Genomic DNA, 27,518 nt, shown 5'->3' with positions numbered 1-27,518 from the left:
TCTCCGCACAGAGAGCGGGTGACACAAGTCTTACCACCGACCCGCTGTTGCTGACAGGGCTGGCTCTCCTGCTTGCTACCATTTCCGACAACAAGGCCTACTCCTCTTCCCCGGGGCAGCGTGCTGCACCTTCCGCAGACATGCTCCTGGAGAACGCAGTGAGAGATGTGTCCCTTTCCTTAAGGCTCTTCCCACAGTCGCAACCATGCTTCTCTCTCAGGCAGAGGGGATGCACGGGCAAACAGGATTTCGCTCCATGAGGGTCTATTACACGGTGCTGTGGTGACTAGCTCAGGCAAGCAACCGCAGCCTCCCACAGACCCGACTCTGATTTTCCAAGGAATGCTGTGCTATCCCAGACGTGATACCCGGGCAAAGAGGCTTTCGCTGTATGCGGGTTTCTCCCACCTTGCTTCGAATACTAGGCTAAGGCAAGCAGCAACAGAAGCCAGCAGAACCGACTCTGATTTCTCAGCAAATGCTGGTGCTTTCGCAGAGGCTTTGGGCTTGGAGCCAACAGCACTTCGTCGCTGCTTCCTCAGCAAAGCTTTGGGCGTTCGCTCTTGGGCACCAGGAAAGAAGAGTTGCGGGAGAACTGGTTTCTCTTTGGCTTTGCTTTACCGGGCTCCATTTTCGCGTCCTGGGTTCAAATTGTCAAGGCAAAATAAGCAGACAGCCTCCAACCTGCAGCAGAGTGCGTGGCCTAGGATGGCACTCTTTGCACACTACCATCACCTGGCGTAGGCGAGGCTTGGCATTTTGCACTGGCGCTAAGGCGGACTCGGGGACAAGTTCTGGGCCTTCCCCACATGAGAGGAGAGGTGACAGAATCTTTGCACACCAACCGTGCACTCGGATCGGGGGGCTGTTGGGGACTTTCCCCACTCCTTCCCCGGACATCCCGTGCATCCGCGAACCCTTTCACATCTTGGAGGAAGACGGCATCTGACTGCCCGTTTTTTCAGGAATGTACTTCTGTGAGTTCAGGGTAGGTGCCTGGTCACAAACTCATATCTGCACCTTGGACAGGTGACCAAGCAGCTGCTTTCCCCTTGGGCCCAGGGGCCCAGGACAGGCATGCCTTCTGCTCAGACTCCTTCCTCTAGTGGAGGAAGCGCCCATGCCCTAGTCTTCCCTTCGTGTCTCCTTCTCACCAGGGTTCCGTCTCTCCGCACAGAGAGCGGGTGACACTAGTCTTACCACCGACCCGCTGTTGCTGACAGGGCTGGCTCTCCTGCTTGCTACCGTTTCCGACAACAAGGCCTACTCCTCTTCCCCGGGGCAGCGTGCTGCACCTTCCGCAGACATGCTCCTGGAGAACGCAGTGAGAGATGTGTCCCTTTCCTTAAGGCTCTTCCCACAGTCGCAACCATGCTTCTCTCTCAGGCAGAGGGGATGCACGGGCAAACAGGATTTCGCTCCATGAGGGTCTATTACACGGTGCTGTGGTGACTAGCTCAGGCAAGCAACCGCAGCCTCCCACAGACCCGACTCTGATTTTCCAAAGAATGCTGTGCTATCCCAGACGTGATACCCGGGCAAAGAGGCTTTCGCTGTATGCGGGTTTCTCCCACCTTGCTGCGAATACTAGGCTAAGGCAAGCAGCAACAGAAGCCAGCAGAACCGACTCTGATTTCTCAGCAAATGCTGGTGCTTTCGCAGAGGCTTTGGGCTTGGAGCCAACAGCACTTCGTCGCTGCTTCCTCAGCAAAGCTTTGGGCGTTCGCTCTTGGGCATCAGGAAAGAAGAGTTGCGGGAGAACTGGTTTCTCTTTGGCTTTGCTTTCCCGGGCTCCATTTTCGCGTCCTGGGTTCAAATTGTCAAGGCAAAATAAGCAGACAGCCTCCAACCTGCAGCAGAGTGCGTGGCCTAGGATGGCACTCTTTGCACACTACCATCACCTGGCGTAGGCGAGGCTTGGCATTTTGCACTGGCGCTAAGGCGGACTCGGGGACAAGTTCTGGGCCTTCCCCACAGGAGAGGAGAGGTGACAGAATCTTTGCACACCAACCGTGCACTCGGATCGGGGGGCTGTTGGGGACTTTCCCCACTCCTTCCCCGGACATCCCGTGCATCCGCGAACCCTTTCACATCTTGGAGGAAGACGGCATCTGACTGCCCGTTTTTTCAGGAATGTACTTCTGTGAGTTCAGGGTAGGTGCCTGGTCACAAACTCATATCTGCACCTTGGACAGGTGACCAAGCAGCTGCTTTCCCCTTGGGCCCAGGGGCCCAGGACAGGCATGACTTCTGCCCAGACTCCTTATCAGAGTGCAGCAAGCGCCCCATGTCTAGACTTCCACTAGTGTCTCCTCAGTCATGTTTCCGTCTCTCCGCACAGAGAGCTGGTGACACTTGTCTTACCACCAACCCACTGTTTCAGACAGGGCCGGCTCTCCTGTTTGCGACCGTTTCCGACAACAAGGCCATCGACCCCTCATCCCTGGGGCAGCGTGCTGCACTTTCCCAGACATGTTCCTGGGGAGCGCAGTGACAGACGTGTCCCTTTCCTTAAGGCTCTTCCCACAGGCGCAACCGAGCATCTCTGTCAGGCAGCGGGGATGCCCGGGCCAAGATGATTTCGCTCCATGCGGGCTTATTACACCGAGCTGTGGAGACAAGCTCAGGCAAGCAGCAGCCGCATCCCGCAGACCCGACTCTGATTTCCCAAAGAATGCTGTGCTTTCCCAGACGTGATGCCCGGGCAAAGAGGCTTTCGCTGTATGCGGGTTTCTCCCAAAGTGCTGCGGACACTAGGCTAAGGCAACCGGCACGAGCAGCCAAGAGACTGCTATGATTTCGCAGAGGTTTTAAGCTTGCTGCGAACCGCACTTCGCTGCTGCTTCCTCAGCAAGACTTTGGGCGTTCGCTCTGTCGCGTCAGGGATTAAGAGCTGCGGGAGAGCTGGTGCCTCTTGGGCCTTGCTTCCCGGGCTCCATGTTTGCGTCTTGGTTTCACCGTGCCATGCCGAAATAAGCAGATACAGTCACAACCCTGCAGTGGCATGCGTGGCCTAGGATGGCACTCTATGCACACTACTATCTCCCGGTGTAGGCCGGTGCTCTGCCGCTCAGGTGGACTCGGCGACAAGGTCAGGGCCTTCCCCACGGGAGAGGAGAGGCGACAGGATCTCTGCACACCACTCGTGCACTGGGATGGGGAGCAGTGAGGGTCTCTCCCCACTCCTTCCCCGGACATCCCGTGCATCCGCGAACGCTTTCACATCTTGGAGGAAGGCGGCATCTGACTGCCCGTTCTTTCAGGGAGCTACTTCTGCGAGATCAGGGTAGGCGCCTGGTGGCAAGCGCATGTCTGCGTCTGGGATAGTTGGCCAGGAACTGCTTTCCCCTTGGGCACAGGGGCCCAGGACAGACATGCCTTCTGCTCAGACTCCTTCCTCCAGTGGAGGAAGCGCCCATGCCCTAGTCTTCCCTTCGTGTCTCCTTCTCACCAGGTTCCGTCTCTCCGCACAGAGAGCGGGTGACACTAGACTTACCACCGACCCGCTGTTGCTGACAGGGCTGGCTCTCCTGCTTGCTACCGTTTCCGACAACAAGGCCTACTCTTCTTCCCCGGGGAAGCGTGCTGCACCTTCCGCAGACATGCTCCTGGAGAACGCAGTGAGAGATGTGTCCCTTTCCTTAAGGCTCTTCCCACAGTCGCAACCATGCTTCTCTCTCAGGCAGAGGGGATGCACGGGCAAACAGGATTTCGCTCCATGAGGGTCTATTACACGGTGCTGTGGTGACTAGCTCAGGCAAGCAACCGCAGCCTCCCACAGACCCGACTCTGATTTTCCAAAGAATGCTGTGCTATCCCAGACGTGATACCCGGGCAAAGAGGCTTTCGCTGTATGCGGGTTTCTCCCACCTTGCTGCGAATACTAGGCTAAGGCAAGCAGCAACAGAAGCCAGCAGAACCGACTCTGATTTCTCAGCAAATGCTGGTGCTTTCGCAGAGGCTTTGGGCTTGGAGCCAACAGCACTTCGTCGCTGCTTCCTCAGCAAAGCTTTGGGCGTTCGCTCTTGGGCATCAGGAAAGAAGAGTTGCGGGAGAACTGGTTTCTCTTTGGCTTTGCTTTCCCGGGCTCCATTTTCGCGTCCTGGGTTCAAATTGTCAAGGCAAAATAAGCAGACAGCCTCCAACCTGCAGCAGAGTGCGTGGCCTAGGATGGCACTCTTTGCACACTACCATCACCTGGCGTAGGCGAGGCTTGGCATTTTGCACTGGCGCTAAGGCGGACTCGGGGACAAGTTCTGGGCCTTCCCCACATGAGAGGAGAGGTGACAGAATCTTTGCACACCCACCGTGCACTCGGATCGGGGGGCTGTTGGGGACTTTCCCCACTCCTTCCCCGGACATCCCGTGCATCCGCGAACCCTTTCACATCTTGGAGGAAGAGGGCATCTGACTGCCCGTTTTTTCAGGAATGTACTTCTGTGAGTTCAGGGTAGGTGCCTGGTCACAAACTCATATCTGCACCTTGGACAGGTGACCAAGCAGCTGCTTTCCCCTTGGGCCCAGGGGCCCAGGACAGGCATGCCTTCTGCTCAGACTCCTTCCTCTAGTGGAGGAAGCGCCCATGCCCTAGTCTTCCCTTCGTGTCTCCTTCTCACCAGGGTTCCGTCTCTCCGCACAGAGAGCGGGTGACACTAGTCTTACCACCGACCCGCTGTTGCTGACAGGGCTGGCTCTCCTGCTTGCTACCGTTTCCGACAACAAGGCCTACTCCTCTTCCCCGGGGCAGCGTGCTGCACCTTCCGCAGACATGCTCCTGGAGAACGCAGTGAGAGATGTGTCCCTTTCCTTAAGGCTCTTCCCACAGTCGCAACCATGCTTCTCTCTCAGGCAGAGGGGATGCACGGGCAAACAGGATTTCGCTCCATGAGGGTCTATTACACGGTGCTGTGGTGACTAGCTCAGGCAAGCAACCGCAGCCTCCCACAGACCCGACTCTGATTTTCCAAAGAATGCTGTGCTATCCCAGACGTGATACCCGGGCAAAGAGGCTTTCGCTGTATGCGGGTTTCTCCCACCTTGCTGCGAATACTAGGCTAAGGCAAGCAGCAACAGAAGCCAGCAGAACCGACTCTGATTTCTCAGCAAATGCTGGTGCTTTCGCAGAGGCTTTGGGCTTGGAGCCAACAGCAGTTCGTCGCTGCTTCCTCAGCAAAGCTTTGGGCGTTCGCTCTTGGGCATCAGGAAAGAAGAGTTGCGGGAGAACTGGTTTCTCTTTGGCTTTGCTTTCCCGGGCTCCATTTTCGCGTCCTGGGTTCAAATTGTCAAGGCAAAATAAGCAGACAGCCTCCAACCTGCAGCAGAGTGCGTGGCCTAGGATGGCACTCTTTGCACACTACCATCACCTGGCGTAGGCGAGGCTTGGCATTTTGCACTGGCGCTAAGGCGGACTCGGGGACAAGTTCTGGGCCTTCCCCACAGGAGAGGAGAGGTGACAGAATCTTTGCACACCAACCGTGCACTCGGATCGGGGGGCTGTTGGGGACTTTCCCCACTCCTTCCCCGGACATCCCGTGCATCCGCGAACCCTTTCACATCTTGGAGGAAGACGGCATCTGACTGCCCGTTTTTTCAGGAATGTACTTCTGTGAGTTCAGGGTAGGTGCCTGGTCACAAACTCATATCTGCACCTTGGACAGGTGACCAAGCAGCTGCTTTCCCCTTGGGCCCAGGGGCCCAGGACAGGCATGCCTTCTGCTCAGACTCCTTCCTCTAGTGGAGGAAGCGCCCATGCCCTAGTCTTCCCTTCGTGTCTCCTTCTCACCAGGGTTCCGTCTCTCCGCACAGAGAGCGGGTGACACTAGTCTTACCACCGACCCGCTGTTGCTGACAGGGCTGGCTCTCCTGCTTGCTACCGTTTCCGACAACAAGGCCTACTCCTCTTCCCCGGGGCAGCGTGCTGCACCTTCCGCAGACATGCTCCTGGAGAACGCAGTGAGAGATGTGTCCCTTTCCTTAAGGCTCTTCCCACAGTCGCAACCATGCTTCTCTCTCAGGCAGAGGGGATGCACGGGCAAACAGGATTTCGCTCCATGAGGGTCTATTACACGGTGCTGTGGTGACTAGCTCAGGCAAGCAACCGCAGCCTCCCACAGACCCGACTCTGATTTTCCAAAGAATGCTGTGCTATCCCAGACGTGATACCCGGGCAAAGAGGCTTTCGCTGTATGCGGGTTTCTCCCACCTTGCTGCGAATACTAGGCTAAGGCAAGCAGCAACAGAAGCCAGCAGAACCGACTTTGATTTCTCAGCAAATGCTGGTGCTTTCGCAGAGGCTTTGGGCTTGGAGCCAACAGCACTTCGTCGCTGCTTCCTCAGCAAAGCTTTGGGCGTTCGCTCTTGGGCATCAGGAAAGAAGAGTTGCGGGAGAACTGGTTTCTCTTTGGCTTTGCTTTCCCGGGCTCCATTTTCGCGTCCTGGGTTCAAATTGTCAAGGCAAAATAAGCAGGCAGCCTCCAACCTGCAGCAGAGTGCGTGGCCTAGGATGGCACTCTTTGCACACTACCATCACCTGGCGTAGGCGAGGCTTGGCATTTTGCACTGGCGCTAAGGCGGACTCGGGGACAAGTTCTGGGCCTTCCCCACAGGAGAGGAGAGGTGACAGAATCTTTGCACACCAACCGTGCACTCGGATCGGGGGGCTGTTGGGGACTTTCCCCACTCCTTTCCCGGACATCCCGTGCATCCGCGAACCCTTTCACATCTTGGAGGAAGACGGCATCTGACTGCCCGTTTTTTCAGGAATGTACTTCTGTGAGTTCAGGGTAGGTGCCTGGTCACAAACTCATATCTGCACCTTGGACAGGTGACCAAGCAGCTGCTTTCCCCTTGGGCCCAGGGGCCCAGGACAGGCATGACTTCTGCCCAGACTCCTTATCAGAGTGCAGCAAGCGCCCCATGTCTAAACTTCCACTAGTGTCTCCTCAGTCATGTTTCCGTCTCTCCGCACAGAGAGCTGGTGACACTTGTCTTACCACCAACCCACTGTTTCAGACAGGGCCGGCTCTCCTGTTTGCGACCGTTTCCGACAACAAGGCCATCGACCCCTCATCCCTGGGGCAGCGTGCTGCACTTTCCCAGACATGTTCCTGGGGAGCGCAGTGACAGACGTGTCCCTTTCCTTAAGGCTCTTCCCACAGGCGCAACCGAGCATCTCTGTCAGGCAGCGGGGATGCCCGGGCTAAGATGATTTCGCTCCATGCGGGCTTATTACACCGAGCTGTGGAGACAAGCTCAGGCAAGCAGCAGCCGCATCCCGCAGACCCGACTCTGATTTCCCAAAGAATGCTGTGCTTTCCCAGACGTGATGCCCGGGCAAAGAGGATTTCGCTGTATGCGGGTTTCTCCCAAAGTGCTGCGGACACTAGGCTAAGGCAACCGGCACGAGCAGCCAAGAGACTGCTATGATTTCGCAGAGGTTTTAAGCTTGCTGCGAACCGCACTTCGCTGCTGCTTCCTCAGCAAGACTTTGGGCGTTCGCTCTGTCGCGTCAGGGATTAAGAGCTGCGGGAGAGCTGGTGCCTCTTGGGCCTTGCTTCCCGGGCTCCATGTTTGCGTCCTGGTTTCACCGTGCCATGCCGAAATAAGCAGATACAGTCACAACCCTGCAGTGGCATGCGTGGCCTAGGATGGCACTCTATGCACACTACTATCTCCCGGTGTAGGCCGGTGCTCTGCCGCTCAGGTGGACTCGGCGACAAGGTCAGTGCCTTCCCCACGGGAGAGGAGAGGCGACAGGATCTCTGCACACCACTCGTGCACTGGGATGGGGAGCAGTGAGGGTCTCTCCCCACTCCTTCCCCGGACATCCCGTGCATCCGCGAACGCTTTCACATCTTGGAGGAAGGCGGCATCTGACTGCCCGTTCTTTCAGGGAGCTACTTCTGCGAGATCAGGGTAGGCGCCTGGTGGCAAGCGCATGTCTGCGTCTGGGATAGTTGGCCAGGAACTGCTTTCCCCTTGGGCACAGGGGCCCAGGACAGACATGCCTTCTGCTCAGACTCCTTCCTCCAGTGGAGGAAGCGCCCATGCCCTAGTCTTCCCTTCGTGTCTCCTTCTCACCAGGGTTCCGTCTCTCCGCACAGAGAGCGGGTGACACTAGTCTTACCACCGACCCGCTGTTGCTGACAGGGCTGGCTCTCCTGCTTGCTACCGTTTCCGACAACAAGGCCTACTCCTCTTCCCCGGGGCAGCGTGCTGCACCTTCCGCAGACATGCTCCTGGAGAACGCAGTGAGAGATGTGTCCCTTTCCTTAAGGCTCTTCCCACAGTCGCAACCATGCTTCTCTCTCAGGCAGAGGGGATGCACGGGCAAACAGGATTTCGCTCCATGAGGGTCTATTACACAGTGCTGTGGTGACTAGCTCAGGCAAGCAACCGCGGCCTCCCACAGACCCGACTCTGATTTTCCAAAGAATGCTGTGCTATCCCGGACGTGATACCCGGGCAAAGAGGCTTTCGCTGTATGCGGGTTTCTCCCACCTTGCTGCGAATACTAGGCTAAGGCAAGCAGCAACAGAAGCCAGCGGAACCGACTCTGATTTCTCAGCAAATGCTGGTGCTTTCGCAGAGGCTTTGGGCTTGGAGCCAACAGCATTTCGTCGCTGCTTCCTCAGCAAAGCTTTGGGCGTTCGCTCTTGGGCACCAGGAAAGAAGAGTTGCGGGAGAACTGGTTTCTCTTTGGCTTTGCTTTCCCGGGCTCCATTTTCGCGTCCTGGGTTCAAATTGTCAAGGCAAAATAAGCAGGCAGCCTCCAACCTGCAGCAGAGTGCGTGGCCTAGGATGGCACTCTTTGCACACTACCATCACCTGGCGTAGGCGAGGCTTGGCATTTTGCACTGGCGCTAAGGCGGACTCGGGGACAAGTTCTGGGCCTTCCCCACAGGAGAGGAGAGGTGACAGAATCTTTGCACACCAACCGTGCACTCGGATCGGGGGGCTGTTGGGGACTTTCCCCACTCCTTCCCCGGACATCCCGTGCATCCGCGAACCCTTTCACATCTTGGAGGAAGACGGCATCTGACTGCCCGTTTTTTCAGGAATGTACTTCTGTGAGTTCAGGGTAGGTGCCTGGTCACAAACTCATATCTGCACCTTGGACAGGTGACCAAGCAGCTGCTTTCCCCTTGGGCCCAGGGGCCCAGGACAGGCATGACTTCTGCCCAGACTCCTTATCAGAGTGCAGCAAGCGCCCCATGTCTAGACTTCCACTAGTGTCTCCTCAGTCATGTTTCCGTCTCTCCGCACAGAGAGCTGGTGACACTTGTCTTACCACCAACCCACTGTTTCAGACAGGGCCGGCTCTCCTGTTTGCGACCGTTTCCGACAACAAGGCCATCGACCCCTCATCCCTGGGGCAGCGTGCTGCACTTTCCCAGACATGTTCCTGGGGAGCGCAGTGACAGACGTGTCCCTTTCCTTAAGGCTCTTCCCACAGGCGCAACCGAGCATCTCTGTCAGGCAGCGGGGATGCCCGGGCCAAGATGATTTCGCTCCATGCGGGCTTATTACACCGAGCTGTGGAGACAAGCTCAGGCAAGCAGCAGCCGCATCCCGCAGACCCGACTCTGATTTCCCAAAGAATGCTGTGCTTTCCCAGACGTGATGCCCGGGCAAAGAGGCTTTCGCTGTATGCGGGTTTCTCCCAAAGTGCTGCGGACACTAGGCTAAGGCAACCGGCACGAGCAGCCAAGAGACTGCTATGATTTCGCAGAGGTTTTAAGCTTGCTGCGAACCGCACTTCGCTGCTGCTTCCTCAGCAAGACTTTGGGCGTTCGCTCTGTCGCGTCAGGGATTAAGAGCTGCGGGAGAGCTGGTGCCTCTTGGGCCTTGCTTCCCGGGCTCCATGTTTGCGTCTTGGTTTCACCGTGCCATGCCGAAATAAGCAGATACAGTCACAACCCTGCAGGGGCATGCGTGGCCTAGGATGGCACTCTATGCACACTACTATCTCCCGGTGTAGGCCGGTGCTCTGCCGCTCAGGTGGACTCGGCGACAAGGTCAGGGCCTTCCCCACGGGAGAGGAGAGGCGACAGGATCTCTGCACACCACTAGTGCACTGGGATGGGGAGCAGTGAGGGTCTCTCCCCACTCCTTCCCCGGACATCCCGTGCATCCGCGAACGCTTTCACATCTTGGAGGAAGACGGCATCTGACTGCCCGTTCTTTCAGGGAGCTACTTCTGCGAGATCAGGGTAGACGCCTGGTGGCAAGCGCATGTCTGCGTCTGGGATAGTTGGCCAGGAACTGCTTTCCCCTTGATCCCAGGGGCCCAGGACAGGCATGCCTTCTGCTCAGACTCCTTCCTCCAGTGGAGGAAGCGCCCATGCCCTAGTCTTCCCTTCGTGTCTCCTTCTCACCAGGGTTCCGTCTCTCCGCACAGAGAGCGGGTGACACTAGTCTTACCACCGACCCGCTGTTGCTGACAGGGCTGGCTCTCCTGCTTGCTACCGTTTCCGACAACAAGGCCTACTCCTCTTCCCCGGGGCAGCGTGCTGCACCTTCCGCAGACATGCTCCTGGAGAACGCAGTGAGAGATGTGTCCCTTTCCTTAAGGCTCTTCCCACAGTCGCAACCATGCTTCTCTCTCAGGCAGAGGGGATGCACGGGCAAACAGGATTTCGCTCCATGAGGGTCTATTACACGGTGCTGTGGTGACTAGCTCAGGCAAGCAACCGCAGCCTCCCACAGACCCGACTCTGATTTTCCAAGGAATGCTGTGCTATCCCAGACGTGATACCCGGGCAAAGAGGCTTTCGCTGTATGCGGGTTTCTCCCACCTTGCTGCGAATACTAGGCTAAGGCAAGCAGCAACAGAAGCCAGCAGAACCGACTCTGATTTCTCAGCAAATGCTGGTGCTTTCGCAGAGGCTTTGGGCTTGGAGCCAACAGCACTTCGTCGCTGCTTCCTCAGCAAAGCTTTGGGCGTTCGCTCTTGGGCACCAGGAAAGAAGAGTTGCGGGAGAACTGGTTTCTCTTTGTCTTTGCTTTCCCGGGCTCCATTTTCGCGTCCTGGGTTCAAATTGTCAAGGCAAAATAAGCAGACAGCCTCCAACCTGCAGCAGAGTGCATGGCCTAGGATGGCACTCTTTGCACACTACCATCACCTGGCGTAGGCGAGGCTTGGCATTTTGCACTGGCGCTAAGGCGGACTCGGGGACAAGTTCTGGGCCTTCCCCACAGGAGAGGAGAGGTGACAGAATCTTTGCACACCAACCGTGCACTCGGATCGGGGGGCTGTTGGGGACTTTCCCCACTCCTTCCCCGGACATCCCGTGCATCCGCGAACCCTTTCACATCTTGGAGGAAGACGGCATCTGACTGCCCGTTTTTTCAGGAATGTACTTCTGTGAGTTCAGGGTAGGTGCCTGGTCACAAACTCATATCTGCACCTTGGACAGGTGACCAAGCAGCTGCTTTCCCCTTGGGCCCAGGGGCCCAGTACAGGCATGCCTTCTGCTCAGACTCCTTCCTCTAGTGGAGGAAGCGCCCATGCCCTAGTCTTCCCTTCGTGTCTCCTTCTCACCAGGGTTCCGTCTCTCCGCACAGAGAGCGGGTGACACTAGTCTTACCACCGACCCGCTGTTGCTGACAGGGCTGGCTCTCCTGCTTGCTACCGTTTCCGACAACAAGGCCTACTCCTCTTCCCCGGGGCAGCGTGCTGCACCTTCCGCAGACATGCTCCTGGAGAACGCAGTGAGAGATGTGTCCCTTTCCTTAAGGCTCTTCCCACAGTCGCAACCATGCTTCTCTCTCAGGCAGAGGGGATGCACGGGCAAACAGGATTTCGCTCCATGAGGGTCTATTACACGGTGCTGTGGTGACTAGCTCAGGCAAGCAACCGCAGCCTCCCACAGACCCGACTCTGATTTTCCAAAGAATGCTGTGCTATCCCAGACGTGATACCCGGGCAAAGAGGCTTTCGCTGTATGCGGGTTTCTCCCACCTTGCTGCGAATACTAGGCTAAGGCAAGCAGCAACAGAAGCCAGCAGAACCGACTCTGATTTCTCAGCAAATGCTGGTGCTTTCGCAGAGGCTTTGGGCTTGGAGCCAACAGCACTTCGTCGCTGCTTCCTCAGCAAAGCTTTGGGCGTTCGCTCTTGGGCATCAGGAAAGAAGAGTTGCGGGAGAACTGGTTTCTCTTTGGCTTTGCTTTCCCGGGCTCCATTTTCGCGTCCTGGGTTCAAATTGTCAAGGCAAAATAAGCAGACAGCCTCCAACCTGCAGCAGAGTGCGTGGCCTAGGATGGCACTCTTTGCACACTACCATCACCTGGCGTAGGCGAGGCTTGGCATTTTGCACTGGCGCTAAGGCGGACTCGGGGACAAGTTCTGGGCCTTCCCCACAGGAGAGGAGAGGTGACAGAATCTTTGCACACCAACCGTGCACTCGGATCGGGGGGCTGTTGGGGACTTTCCCCACTCCTTCCCCGGACATCCCGTGCATCCGCGAACCCTTTCACATCTTGGAGGAAGACGGCATCTGACTGCCCGTTTTTTCAGGAATGTACTTCTGTGAGTTCAGGGTAGGTGCCTGGTCACAAACTCATATCTGCACCTTGGACAGGTGACCAAGCAGCTGCTTTCCCCTTGGGCCCAGGGGCCCAGGACAGGCATGACTTCTGCCCAGACTCCTTATCAGAGTGCAGCAAGCGCCCCATGTCTAGACTTCCACTAGTGTCTCCTCAGTCATGTTTCCGTCTCTCCGCACAGAGAGCTGGTGACACTTGTCTTACCACCAACCCACTGTTTCAGACAGGGCCGGCTCTCCTGTTTGCGACCGTTTCCGACAACAAGGCCATCGACCCCTCATCCCTGGGGCAGCGTGCTGCACTTTCCCAGACATGTTCCTGGGGAGCGCAGTGACAGACGTGTCCCTTTCCTTAAGGCTCTTCCCACAGGCGCAACCGAGCATCTCTGTCAGGCAGCGGGGATGCCCGGGCCAAGATGATTTCGCTCCATGCGGGCTTATTACACCGAGCTGTGGAGACAAGCTCAGGCAAGCAGCAGCCGCATCCCGCAGACCCGACTCTGATTTCCCAAAGAATGCTGTGCTTTCCCAGACGTGATGCCCGGGCAAAGAGGCTTTCGCTGTATGCGGGTTTCTCCCAAAGTGCTGCGGACACTAGGCTAAGGCAACCGGCACGAGCAGCCAAGAGACTGCTATGATTTCGCAGAGGTTTTAAGCTTGCTGCGAACCGCACTTCGCTGCTGCTTCCTCAGCAAGACTTTGGGCGTTCGCTCTGTCGCGTCAGGGATTAAGAGCTGCGGGAGAGCTGGTGCCTCTTGGGCCTTGCTTCCCGGGCTCCATGTTTGCGTCTTGGTTTCACCGTGCCATGCCGAAATAAGCAGATACAGTCACAACCCTGCAGTGGCATGCGTGGCCTAGGATGGCACTCTATGCACACTACTATCTCCCGGTGTAGGCCGGTGCTCTGCCGCTCAGGTGGACTCGGCGACAAGGTCAGGGCCTTCCCCACGGGAGAGGAGAGGCGACAGGATCTCTGCACACCACTCGTGCACTGGGATGGGGAGCAGTGAGGGTCTCTCCCCACTCCTTCCCCGGACATCCCGTGCATCCGCGAACGCTTTCACATCTTGGAGGAAGGCGGCATCTGACTGCCCGTTCTTTCAGGGAGCTACTTCTGCGAGATCAGGGTAGACGCCTGGTGGCAAGCGCATGTCTGCGTCTGGGATAGTTGGCCAGGAACTGCTTTCCCCTTGATCCCAGGGGCCCAGGACAGGCATGCCTTCTGCTCAGACTCCTTCCTCCAGTGGAGGAAGCGCCCATGCCCTAGTCTTCCCTTCGTGTCTCCTTCTCACCAGGGTTCCGTCTCTCCGCACAGAGAGCGGGTGACACTAGTCTTACCACCGACCCGCTGTTGCTGACAGGGCTGGCTCTCCTGCTTGCTACCGTTTCCGACAACAAGGCCTACTCCTCTTCCCCGGGGCAGCGTGCTGCACCTTCCGCAGACATGCTCCTGGAGAACGCAGTGAGAGATGTGTCCCTTTCCTTAAGGCTCTTCCCACAGTCGCAACCATGCTTCTCTCTCAGGCAGAGGGGATGCACGGGCAAACAGGATTTCGCTCCATGAGGGTCTATTACACGGTGCTGTGGTGACTAGCTCAGGCAAGCAACCGCAGCCTCCCACAGACCCGACTCTGATTTTCCAAGGAATGCTGTGCTATCCCAGACGTGATACCCGGGCAAAGAGGCTTTCGCTGTATGCGGGTTTCTCCCACCTTGCTGCGAATACTAGGCTAAGGCAAGCAGCAACAGAAGCCAGCAGAACCGACTCTGATTTCTCAGCAAATGCTGGTGCTTTCGCAGAGGCTTTGGGCTTGGAGCCAACAGCACTTCGTCGCTGCTTCCTCAGCAAAGCTTTGGGCGTTCGCTCTTGGGCACCAGGAAAGAAGAGTTGCGGGAGAACTGGTTTCTCTTTGTCTTTGCTTTCCCGGGCTCCATTTTCGCGTCCTGGGTTCAAATTGTCAAGGCAAAATAAGCAGACAGCCTCCAACCTGCAGCAGAGTGCGTGGCCTAGGATGGCACTCTTTGCACACTACCATCACCTGGCGTAGGCGAGGCTTGGCATTTTGCACTGGCGCTAAGGCGGACTCGGGGACAAGTTCTGGGCCTTCCCCACAGGAGAGGAGAGGTGACAGAATCTTTGCACACCAACCGTGCACTCGGATCGGGGGGCTGTTGGGGACTTTCCCCACTCCTTCCCCGGACATCCCGTGCATCCGCGAACCCTTTCACATCTTGGAGGAAGACGGCATCTGACTGCCCGTTTTTTCAGGAATGTACTTCTGTGAGTTCAGGGTAGGTGCCTGGTCACAAACTCATATCTGCACCTTGGACAGGTGACCAAGCAGCTGCTTTCCCCTTGGGCCCAGGGGCCCAGTACAGGCATGCCTTCTGCTCAGACTCCTTCCTCTAGTGGAGGAAGCGCCCATGCCCTAGTCTTCCCTTCGTGTCTCCTTCTCACCAGGGTTCCGTCTCTCCGCACAGAGAGCGGGTGACACTAGTCTTACCACCGACCCGCTGTTGCTGACAGGGCTGGCTCTCCTGCTTGCTACCGTTTCCGACAACAAGGCCTACTCCTCTTCCCCGGGGCAGCGTGCTGCACCTTCCGCAGACATGCTCCTGGAGAACGCAGTGAGAGATGTGTCCCTTTCCTTAAGGCTCTTCCCACAGTCGCAACCATGCTTCTCTCTCAGGCAGAGGGGATGCACGGGCAAACAGGATTTCGCTCCATGAGGGTCTATTACACGGTGCTGTGGTGACTAGCTCAGGCAAGCAACCGCAGCCTCCCACAGACCCGACTCTGATTTTCCAAAGAATGCTGTGCTATCCCAGACGTGATACCCGGGCAAAGAGGCTTTCGCTGTATGCGGGTTTCTCCCACCTTGCTGCGAATACTAGGCTAAGGCAAGCAGCAACAGAAGCCAGCAGAACCGACTCTGATTTCTCAGCAAATGCTGGTGCTTTCGCAGAGGCTTTGGGCTTGGAGCCAACAGCACTTCGTCGCTGCTTCCTCAGCAAAGCTTTGGGCGTTCGCTCTTGGGCATCAGGAAAGAAGAGTTGCGGGAGAACTGGTTTCTCTTTGGCTTTGCTTTCCCGGGCTCCATTTTCGCGTCCTGGGTTCAAATTGTCAAGGCAAAATAAGCAGACAGCCTCCAACCTGCAGCAGAGTGCGTGGCCTAGGATGGCACTCTTTGCACACTACCATCACCTGGCGTAGGCGAGGCTTGGCATTTTGCACTGGCGCTAAGGCGGACTCGGGGACAAGTTCTGGGCCTTCCCCACAGGAGAGGAGAGGTGACAGAATCTTTGCACACCAACCGTGCACTCGGATCGGGGGGCTGTTGGGGACTTTCCCCACTCCTTCCCCGGACATCCCGTGCATCCGCGAACCCTTTCACATCTTGGAGGAAGACGGCATCTGACTGCCCGTTTTTTCAGGAATGTACTTCTGTGAGTTCAGGGTAGGTGCCTGGTCACAAACTCATATCTGCACCTTGGACAGGTGACCAAGCAGCTGCTTTCCCCTTGGGCCCAGGGGCCCAGGACAGGCATGACTTCTGCCCAGACTCCTTATCAGAGTGCAGCAAGCGCCCCATGTCTAGACTTCCACTAGTGTCTCCTCAGTCATGTTTCCGTCTCTCCGCACAGAGAGCTGGTGACACTTGTCTTACCACCAACCCACTGTTTCAGACAGGGCCGGCTCTCCTGTTTGCGACCGTTTCCGACAACAAGGCCATCGACCCCTCATCCCTGGGGCAGCGTGCTGCACTTTCCCAGACATGTTCCTGGGGAGCGCAGTGACAGACGTGTCCCTTTCCTTAAGGCTCTTCCCACAGGCGCAACCGAGCATCTCTGTCAGGCAGCGGGGATGCCCGGGCCAAGATGATTTCGCTCCATGCGGGCTTATTACACCGAGCTGTGGAGACAAGCTCAGGCAAGCAGCAGCCGCATCCCGCAGACCCGACTCTGATTTCCCAAAGAATGCTGTGCTTTCCCAGACGTGATGCCCAGGCAAAGAGGCTTTCGCTGTATGCGGGTTTCTCCCAAAGTGCTGCGGACACTAGGCTAAGGCAACCGGCACGAGCAGCCAAGAGACTGCTATGATTTCGCAGAGGTTTTAAGCTTGCTGCGAACCGCACTTCGCTGCTGCTTCCTCAGCAAGACTTTGGGCGTTCGCTCTGTCGCGTCAGGGATTAAGAGCTGCGGGAGAGCTGGTGCCTCTTGGGCCTTGCTTCCCGGGCTCCATGTTTGCGTCTTGGTTTCACCGTGCCATGCCGAAATAAGCAGATACAGTCACAACCCTGCAGTGGCATGCGTGGCCTAGGATGGCACTCTATGCACACTACTATCTCCCGGTGTAGGCCGGTGCTCTGCCGCTCAGGTGGACTCGGCGACAAGGTCAGGGCCTTCCCCACGGGAGAGGAGAGGCGACAGGATCTCTGCACACCACTCGTGCACTGGGATGGGGAGCAGTGAGGGTCTCTCCCCACTCCTTCCCCGGACATCCCGTGCATCCGCGAACGCTTTCACATCTTGGAGGAAGGCGGCATCTGACTGCCCGTTCTTTCAGGGAGCTACTTCTGCGAGATCAGGGTAGGCGCCTGGTGGCAAGCGCATGTCTGCGTCTGGGATAGTTGGCCAGGAACTGCTTTCCCCTTGGGCACAGGGGCCCAGGACAGACATGCCTTCTGCTCAGACTCCTTCCTCCAGTGGAGGAAGCGCCCATGCCCTAGTCTTCCCTTCGTGTCTCCTTCTCACCAGGTTCCGTCTCTCCGCACAGAGAGCGGGTGACACTAGACTTACCACCGACCCGCTGTTGCTGACAGGGCTGGCTCTCCTGCTTGCTACCGTTTCCGACAACAAGGCCTACTCTTCTTCCCCGGGGCAGCGTGCTGCACCTTCCGCAGACATGCTCCTGGAGAACGCAGTGAGAGATGTGTCCCTTTCCTTAAGGCTCTTCCCACAGTCGCAACCATGCTTCTCTCTCAGGCAGAGGGGATGCACGGGCAAACAGGATTTCGCTCCATGAGGGTCTATTACACGGTGCTGTGGTGACTAGCTCAGGCAAGCAACCGCAGCCTCCCACAGACCCGACTCTGATTTTCCAAAGAATGCTGTGCTATCCCAGACGTGATACCCGGGCAAAGAGGCTTTCGCTGTATGCGGGTTTCTCCCACCTTGCTGCGAATACTAGGCTAAGGCAAGCAGCAACAGAAGCCAGCAGAACCGACTCTGATTTCTCAGCAAATGCTGGTGCTTTCGCAGAGGCTTTGGGCTTGGAGCCAACAGCACTTCGTCGCTGCTTCCTCAGCAAAGCTTTGGGCGTTCGCTCTTGGGCATCAGGAAAGAAGAGTTGCGGGAGAACTGGTTTCTCTTTGGCTTTGCTTTCCCGGGCTCCATTTTCGCGTCCTGGGTTCAAATTGTCAAGGCAAAATAAGCAGACAGCCTCCAACCTGCAGCAGAGTGCGTGGCCTAGGATGGCACTCTTTGCACACTACCATCACCTGGCGTAGGCGAGGCTTGGCATTTTGCACTGGCGCTAAGGCGGACTCGGGGACAAGTTCTGGGCCTTCCCCACATGAGAGGAGAGGTGACAGAATCTTTGCACACCCACCGTGCACTCGGATCGGGGGGCTGTTGGGGACTTTCCCCACTCCTTCCCCGGACATCCCGTGCATCCGCGAACCCTTTCACATCTTGGAGGAAGAGGGCATCTGACTGCCCGTTTTTTCAGGAATGTACTTCTGTGAGTTCAGGGTAGGTGCCTGGTCACAAACTCATATCTGCACCTTGGACAGGTGACCAAGCAGCTGCTTTCCCCTTGGGCCCAGGGGCCCAGGACAGGCATGCCTTCTGCTCAGACTCCTTCCTCTAGTGGAGGAAGCGCCCATGCCCTAGTCTTCCCTTCGTGTCTCCTTCTCACCAGGGTTCCGTCTCTCCGCACAGAGAGCGGGTGACACTAGTCTTACCACCGACCCGCTGTTGCTGACAGGGCTGGCTCTCCTGCTTGCTACCGTTTCCGACAACAAGGCCTACTCCTCTTCCCCGGGGCAGCGTGCTGCACCTTCCGCAGACATGCTCCTGGAGAACGCAGTGAGAGATGTGTCCCTTTCCTTAAGGCTCTTCCCACAGTCGCAACCATGCTTCTCTCTCAGGCAGAGGGGATGCACGGGCAAACAGGATTTCGCTCCATGAGGGTCTATTACACGGTGCTGTGGTGACTAGCTCAGGCAAGCAACCGCAGCCTCCCACAGACCCGACTCTGATTTTCCAAAGAATGCTGTGCTATCCCAGACGTGATACCCGGGCAAAGAGGCTTTCGCTGTATGCGGGTTTCTCCCACCTTGCTGCGAATACTAGGCTAAGGCAAGCAGCAACAGAAGCCAGCAGAACCGACTCTGATTTCTCAGCAAATGCTGGTGCTTTCGCAGAGGCTTTGGGCTTGGAGCCAACAGCACTTCGTCGCTGCTTCCTCAGCAAAGCTTTGGGCGTTCGCTCTTGGGCATCAGGAAAGAAGAGTTGCGGGAGAACTGGTTTCTCTTTGGCTTTGCTTTCCCGGGCTCCATTTTCGCGTCCTGGGTTCAAATTGTCAAGGCAAAATAAGCAGACAGCCTCCAACCTGCAGCAGAGTGCGTGGCCTAGGATGGCACTCTTTGCACACTACCATCACCTGGCGTAGGCGAGGCTTGGCATTTTGCACTGGCGCTAAGGCGGACTCGGGGACAAGTTCTGGGCCTTCCCCACAGGAGAGGAGAGGTGACAGAATCTTTGCACACCAACCGTGCACTCGGATCGGGGGGCTGTTGGGGACTTTCCCCACTCCTTCCCCGGACATCCCGTGCATCCGCGAACCCTTTCACATCTTGGAGGAAGACGGCATCTGACTGCCCGTTTTTTCAGGAATGTACTTCTGTGAGTTCAGGGTAGGTGCCTGGTCACAAACTCATATCTGCACCTTGGACAGGTGACCAAGCAGCTGCTTTCCCCTTGGGCCCAGGGGCCCAGGACAGGCATGCCTTCTGCTCAGACTCCTTCCTCTAGTGGAGGAAGCGCCCATGCCCTAGTCTTCCCTTCGTGTCTCCTTCTCACCAGGGTTCCGTCTCTCCGCACAGAGAGCGGGTGACACTAGTCTTACCACCGACCCGCTGTTGCTGACAGGGCTGGCTCTCCTGCTTGCTACCGTTTCCGACAACAAGGCCTACTCCTCTTCCCCGGGGCAGCGTGCTGCACCTTCCGCAGACATGCTCCTGGAGAACGCAGTGAGAGATGTGTCCCTTTCCTTAAGGCTCTTCCCACAGTCGCAACCATGCTTCTCTCTCAGGCAGAGGGGATGCACGGGCAAACAGGATTTCGCTCCATGAGGGTCTATTACACGGTGCTGTGGTGACTAGCTCAGGCAAGCAACCGCAGCCTCCCACAGACCCGACTCTGATTTTCCAAAGAATGCTGTGCTATCCCAGACGTGATACCCGGGCAAAGAGGCTTTCGCTGTATGCGGGTTTCTCCCACCTTGCTGCGAATACTAGGCTAAGGCAAGCAGCAACAGAAGCCAGCAGAACCGACTTTGATTTCTCAGCAAATGCTGGTGCTTTCGCAGAGGCTTTGGGCTTGGAGCCAACAGCACTTCGTCGCTGCTTCCTCAGCAAAGCTTTGGGCGTTCGCTCTTGGGCATCAGGAAAGAAGAGTTGCGGGAGAACTGGTTTCTCTTTGGCTTTGCTTTCCCGGGCTCCATTTTCGCGTCCTGGGTTCAAATTGTCAAGGCAAAATAAGCAGGCAGCCTCCAACCTGCAGCAGAGTGCGTGGCCTAGGATGGCACTCTTTGCACACTACCATCACCTGGCGTAGGCGAGGCTTGGCATTTTGCACTGGCGCTAAGGCGGACTCGGGGACAAGTTCTGGGCCTTCCCCACAGGAGAGGAGAGGTGACAGAATCTTTGCACACCAACCGTGCACTCGGATCGGGGGGCTGTTGGGGACTTTCCCCACTCCTTCCCCGGACATCCCGTGCATCCGCGAACCCTTTCACATCTTGGAGGAAGACGGCATCTGACTGCCCGTTTTTTCAGGAATGTACTTCTGTGAGTTCAGGGTAGGTGCCTGGTCACAAACTCATATCTGCACCTTGGACAGGTGACCAAGCAGCTGCTTTCCCCTTGGGCCCAGGGGCCCAGGACAGGCATGACTTCTGCCCAGACTCCTTATCAGAGTGCAGCAAGCGCCCCATGTCTAAACTTCCACTAGTGTCTCCTCAGTCATGTTTCCGTCTCTCCGCACAGAGAGCTGGTGACACTTGTCTTACCACCAACCCACTGTTTCAGACAGGGCCGGCTCTCCTGTTTGCGACCGTTTCCGACAACAAGGCCATCGACCCCTCATCCCTGGGGCAGCGTGCTGCACTTTCCCAGACATGTTCCTGGGGAGCGCAGTGACAGACGTGTCCCTTTCCTTAAGGCTCTTCCCACAGGCGCAACCGAGCATCTCTGTCAGGCAGCGGGGATGCCCGGGCCAAGATGATTTCGCTCCATGCGGGCTTATTACACCGAGCTGTGGAGACAAGCTCAGGCAAGCAGCAGCCGCATCCCGCAGACCCGACTCTGATTTCCCAAAGAATGCTGTGCTTTCCCAGACGTGATGCCCGGGCAAAGAGGATTTCGCTGTATGCGGGTTTCTCCCAAAGTGCTGCGGACACTAGGCTAAGGCAACCGGCACGAGCAGCCAAGAGACTGCTATGATTTCGCAGAGGTTTTAAGCTTGCTGCGAACCGCACTTCGCTGCTGCTTCCTCAGCAAGACTTTGGGCGTTCGCTCTGTCGCGTCAGGGATTAAGAGCTGCGGGAGAGCTGGTGCCTCTTGGGCCTTGCTTCCCGGGCTCCATGTTTGCGTCCTGGTTTCACCGTGCCATGCCGAAATAAGCAGATACAGTCACAACCCTGCAGTGGCATGCGTGGCCTAGGATGGCACTCTATGCACACTACTATCTCCCGGTGTAGGCCGGTGCTCTGCCGCTCAGGTGGACTCGGCGACAAGGTCAGTGCCTTCCCCACGGGAGAGGAGAGGCGACAGGATCTCTGCACACCACTCGTGCACTGGGATGGGGAGCAGTGAGGGTCTCTCCCCACTCCTTCCCCGGACATCCCGTGCATCCGCGAACGCTTTCACATCTTGGAGGAAGGCGGCATCTGACTGCCCGTTCTTTCAGGGAGCTACTTCTGCGAGATCAGGGTAGGCGCCTGGTGGCAAGCGCATGTCTGCGTCTGGGATAGTTGGCCAGGAACTGCTTTCCCCTTGGGCACAGGGGCCCAGGACAGACATGCCTTCTGCTCAGACTCCTTCCTCCAGTGGAGGAAGCGCCCATGCCCTAGTCTTCCCTTCGTGTCTCCTTCTCACCAGGGTTCCGTCTCTCCGCACAGAGAGCGGGTGACACTAGTCTTACCACCGACCCGCTGTTGCTGACAGGGCTGGCTCTCCTGCTTGCTACCGTTTCCGACAACAAGGCCTACTCCTCTTCCCCGGGGCAGCGTGCTGCACCTTCCGCAGACATGCTCCTGGAGAACGCAGTGAGAGATGTGTCCCTTTCCTTAAGGCTCTTCCCACAGTCGCAACCATGCTTCTCTCTCAGGCAGAGGGGATGCACGGGCAAACAGGATTTCGCTCCATGAGGGTCTATTACACAGTGCTGTGGTGACTAGCTCAGGCAAGCAACCGCGGCCTCCCACAGACCCGACTCTGATTTTCCAAAGAATGCTGTGCTATCCCGGACGTGATACCCGGGCAAAGAGGCTTTCGCTGTATGCGGGTTTCTCCCACCTTGCTGCGAATACTAGGCTAAGGCAAGCAGCAACAGAAGCCAGCGGAACCGACTCTGATTTCTCAGCAAATGCTGGTGCTTTCGCAGAGGCTTTGGGCTTGGAGCCAACAGCATTTCGTCGCTGCTTCCTCAGCAAAGCTTTGGGCGTTCGCTCTTGGGCACCAGGAAAGAAGAGTTGCGGGAGAACTGGTTTCTCTTTGGCTTTGCTTTCCCGGGCTCCATTTTCGCGTCCTGGGTTCAAATTGTCAAGGCAAAATAAGCAGGCAGCCTCCAACCTGCAGCAGAGTGCGTGGCCTAGGATGGCACTCTTTGCACACTACCATCACCTGGCGTAGGCGAGGCTTGGCATTTTGCACTGGCGCTAAGGCGGACTCGGGGACAAGTTCTGGGCCTTCCCCACAGGAGAGGAGAGGTGACAGAATCTTTGCACACCAACCGTGCACTCGGATCGGGGGGCTGTTGGGGACTTTCCCCACTCCTTCCCCGGACATCCCGTGCATCCGCGAACCCTTTCACATCTTGGAGGAAGACGGCATCTGACTGCCCGTTTTTTCAGGAATGTACTTCTGTGAGTTCAGGGTAGGTGCCTGGTCACAAACTCATATCTGCACCTTGGACAGGTGACCAAGCAGCTGCTTTCCCCTTGGGCCCAGGGGCCCAGGACAGGCATGACTTCTGCCCAGACTCCTTATCAGAGTGCAGCAAGCGCCCCATGTCTAGACTTCCACTAGTGTCTCCTCAGTCATGTTTCCGTCTCTCCGCACAGAGAGCTGGTGACACTTGTCTTACCACCAACCCACTGTTTCAGACAGGGCCGGCTCTCCTGTTTGCGACCGTTTCCGACAACAAGGCCATCGACCCCTCATCCCTGGGGCAGCGTGCTGCACTTTCCCAGACATGTTCCTGGGGAGCGCAGTGACAGACGTGTCCCTTTCCTTAAGGCTCTTCCCACAGGCGCAACCGAGCATCTCTGTCAGGCAGCGGGGATGCCCGGGCCAAGATGATTTCGCTCCATGCGGGCTTATTACACCGAGCTGTGGAGACAAGCTCAGGCAAGCAGCAGCCGCATCCCGCAGACCCGACTCTGATTTCCCAAAGAATGCTGTGCTTTCCCAGACGTGATGCCCGGGCAAAGAGGCTTTCGCTGTATGCGGGTTTCTCCCAAAGTGCTGCGGACACTAGGCTAAGGCAACCGGCACGAGCAGCCAAGAGACTGCTATGATTTCGCAGAGGTTTTAAGCTTGCTGCGAACCGCACTTCGCTGCTGCTTCCTCAGCAAGACTTTGGGCGTTCGCTCTGTCGCGTCAGGGATTAAGAGCTGCGGGAGAGCTGGTGCCTCTTGGGCCTTGCTTCCCGGGCTCCATGTTTGCGTCTTGGTTTCACCGTGCCATGCCGAAATAAGCAGATACAGTCACAACCCTGCAGGGGCATGCGTGGCCTAGGATGGCACTCTATGCACACTACTATCTCCCGGTGTAGGCCGGTGCTCTGCCGCTCAGGTGGACTCGGCGACAAGGTCAGTGCCTTCCCCACGGGAGAGGAGAGGCGACAGGATCTCTGCACACCACTCGTGCACTGGGATGGGGAGCAGTGAGGGTCTCTCCCCACTCCTTCCCCGGACATCCCGTGCATCCGCGAACGCTTTCACATCTTGGAGGAAGACGGCATCTGACTGCCCGTTCTTTCAGGGAGCTACTTCTGCGAGATCAGGGTAGGCGCCTGGTGGCAAGCGCATGTCTGCGTCTGGGATAGTTGGCCAGGAACTGCTTTCCCCTTGATCCCAGGGGCCCAGGACAGGCATGCCTTCTGCTCAGACTCCTTCCTCCAGTGGAGGAAGCGCCCATGCCCTAGTCTTCCCTTCGTGTCTCCTTCTCACCAGGGTTCCGTCTCTCCGCACAGAGAGCGGGTGACACTAGTCTTACCACCGACCCGCTGTTGCTGACAGGGCTGGCTCTCCTGCTTGCTACCATTTCCGACAACAAGGCCTACTCCTCTTCCCCGGGGCAGCGTGCTGCACCTTCCGCAGACATGCTCCTGGAGAACGCAGTGAGAGATGTGTCCCTTTCCTTAAGGCTCTTCCCACAGTCGCAACCATGCTTCTCTCTCAGGCAGAGGGGATGCACGGGCAAACAGGATTTCGCTCCATGAGGGTCTATTACACGGTGCTGTGGTGACTAGCTCAGGCAAGCAACCGCAGCCTCCCACAGACCCGACTCTGATTTTCCAAGGAATGCTGTGCTATCCCAGACGTGATACCCGGGCAAAGAGGCTTTCGCTGTATGCGGGTTTCTCCCACCTTGCTGCGAATACTAGGCTAAGGCAAGCAGCAACAGAAGCCAGCAGAACCGACTCTGATTTCTCAGCAAATGCTGGTGCTTTCGCAGAGGCTTTGGGCTTGGAGCCAACAGCACTTCGTCGCTGCTTCCTCAGCAAAGCTTTGGCCGTTCGCTCTTGGGCACCAGGAAAGAAGAGTTGCGGGAGAACTGGTTTCTCTTTGGCTTTGCTTTACCGGGCTCCATTTTCGCGTCCTGGGTTCAAATTGTCAAGGCAAAATAAGCAGACAGCCTCCAACCTGCAGCAGAGTGCGTGGCCTAGGATGGCACTCTTTGCACACTACCATCACCTGGCGTAGGCGAGGCTTGGCATTTTGCACTGGCGCTAAGGCGGACTCGGGGACAAGTTCTGGGCCTTCCCCACATGAGAGGAGAGGTGACAGAATCTTTGCACACCAACCGTGCACTCGGATCGGGGGGCTGTTGGGGACTTTCCCCACTCCTTCCCCGGACATCCCTTGCATCCGCGAACCCTTTCACATCTTGGAGGAAGACGGCATCTGACTGCCCGTTTTTTCAGGAATGTACTTCTGTGAGTTCAGGGTAGGTGCCTGGTCACAAACTCATATCTGCACCTTGGACAGGTGACCAAGCAGCTGCTTTCCCCTTGGGCCCAGGGGCCCAGGACAGGCATGCCTTCTGCTCAGACTCCTTCCTCTAGTGGAGGAAGCGCCCATGCCCTAGTCTTCCCTTCGTGTCTCCTTCTCACCAGGGTTCCGTCTCTCCGCACAGAGAGCGGGTGACACTAGTCTTACCACCGACCCGCTGTTGCTGACAGGGCTGGCTCTCCTGCTTGCTACCGTTTCCGACAACAAGGCCTACTCCTCTTCCCCGGGGCAGCGTGCTGCACCTTCCGCAGACATGCTCCTGGAGAACGCAGTGAGAGATGTGTCCCTTTCCTTAAGGCTCTTCCCACAGTCGCAACCATGCTTCTCTCTCAGGCAGAGGGGATGCACGGGCAAACAGGATTTCGCTCCATGAGGGTCTATTACACGGTGCTGTGGTGACTAGCTCAGGCAAGCAACCGCAGCCTCCCACAGACCCGACTCTGATTTTCCAAAGAATGCTGTGCTATCCCAGACGTGATACCCGGGCAAAGAGGCTTTCGCTGTATGCGGGTTTCTCCCACCTTGCTGCGAATACTAGGCTAAGGCAAGCAGCAACAGAAGCCAGCAGAACCGACTCTGATTTCTCAGCAAATGCTGGTGCTTTCGCAGAGGCTTTGGGCTTGGAGCCAACAGCACTTCGTCGCTGCTTCCTCAGCAAAGCTTTGGGCGTTCGCTCTTGGGCATCAGGAAAGAAGAGTTGCGGGAGAACTGGTTTCTCTTTGGCTTTGCTTTCCCGGGCTCCATTTTCGCGTCCTGGGTTCAAATTGTCAAGGCAAAATAAGCAGACAGCCTCCAACCTGCAGCAGAGTGCGTGGCCTAGGATGGCACTCTTTGCACACTACCATCACCTGGCGTAGGCGAGGCTTGGCATTTTGCACTGGCGCTAAGGCGGACTCGGGGACAAGTTCTGGGCCTTCCCCACAGGAGAGGAGAGGTGACAGAATCTTTGCACACCAACCGTGCACTCGGATCGGGGGGCTGTTGGGGACTTTCCCCACTCCTTCCCCGGACATCCCGTGCATCCGCGAACCCTTTCACATCTTGGAGGAAGACGGCATCTGACTGCCCGTTTTTTCAGGAATGTACTTCTGTGAGTTCAGGGTAGGTGCCTGGTCACAAACTCATATCTGCACCTTGGACAGGTGACCAAGCAGCTGCTTTCCCCTTGGGCCCAGGGGCCCAGGACAGGCATGACTTCTGCCCAGACTCCTTATCAGAGTGCAGCAAGCGCCCCATGTCTAGACTTCCACTAGTGTCTCCTCAGTCATGTTTCCGTCTCTCCGCACAGAGAGCTGGTGACACTTGTCTTACCACCAACCCACTGTTTCAGACAGGGCCGGCTCTCCTGTTTGCGACCGTTTCCGACAACAAGGCCATCGACCCCTCATCCCTGGGGCAGCGTGCTGCACTTTCCCAGACATGTTCCTGGGGAGCGCAGTGACAGACGTGTCCCTTTCCTTAAGGCTCTTCCCACAGGCGCAACCGAGCATCTCTGTCAGGCAGCGGGGATGCCCGGGCCAAGATGATTTCGCTCCATGCGGGCTTATTACACCGAGCTGTGGAGACAAGCTCAGGCAAGCAGCAGCCGCATCCCGCAGACCCGACTCTGATTTCCCAAAGAATGCTGTGCTTTCCCAGACGTGATGCCCGGGCAAAGAGGCTTTCGCTGTATGCGGGTTTCTCCCAAAGTGCTGCGGACACTAGGCTAAGGCAACCGGCACGAGCAGCCAAGAGACTGCTATGATTTCGCAGAGGTTTTAAGCTTGCTGCGAACCGCACTTCGCTGCTGCTTCCTCAGCAAGACTTTGGGCGTTCGCTCTGTCGCGTCAGGGATTAAGAGCTGCGGGAGAGCTGGTGCCTCTTGGGCCTTGCTTCCCGGGCTCCATGTTTGCGTCTTGGTTTCACCGTGCCATGCCGAAATAAGCAGATACAGTCACAACCCTGCAGTGGCATGCGTGGCCTAGGATGGCACTCTATGCACACTACTATCTCCCGGTGTAGGCCGGTGCTCTGCCGCTCAGGTGGACTCGGCGACAAGGTCAGGGCCTTCCCCACGGGAGAGGAGAGGCGACAGGATCTCTGCACACCACTCGTGCACTGGGATGGGGAGCAGTGAGGGTCTCTCCCCACTCCTTCCCCGGACATCCCGTGCATCCGCGAACGCTTTCACATCTTGGAGGAAGGCGGCATCTGACTGCCCGTTCTTTCAGGGAGCTACTTCTGCGA

Source organism: Mustela lutreola, chromosome X (genome assembly GCF_030435805.1).
Source record: "Mustela lutreola isolate mMusLut2 chromosome X, mMusLut2.pri, whole genome shotgun sequence".
Taxonomy (NCBI): domain Eukaryota; kingdom Metazoa; phylum Chordata; class Mammalia; order Carnivora; family Mustelidae; genus Mustela; species Mustela lutreola.
The sequence above is the reverse complement of the archived record's forward strand: the minus strand, read 5'-3'. Positions refer to the sequence as shown.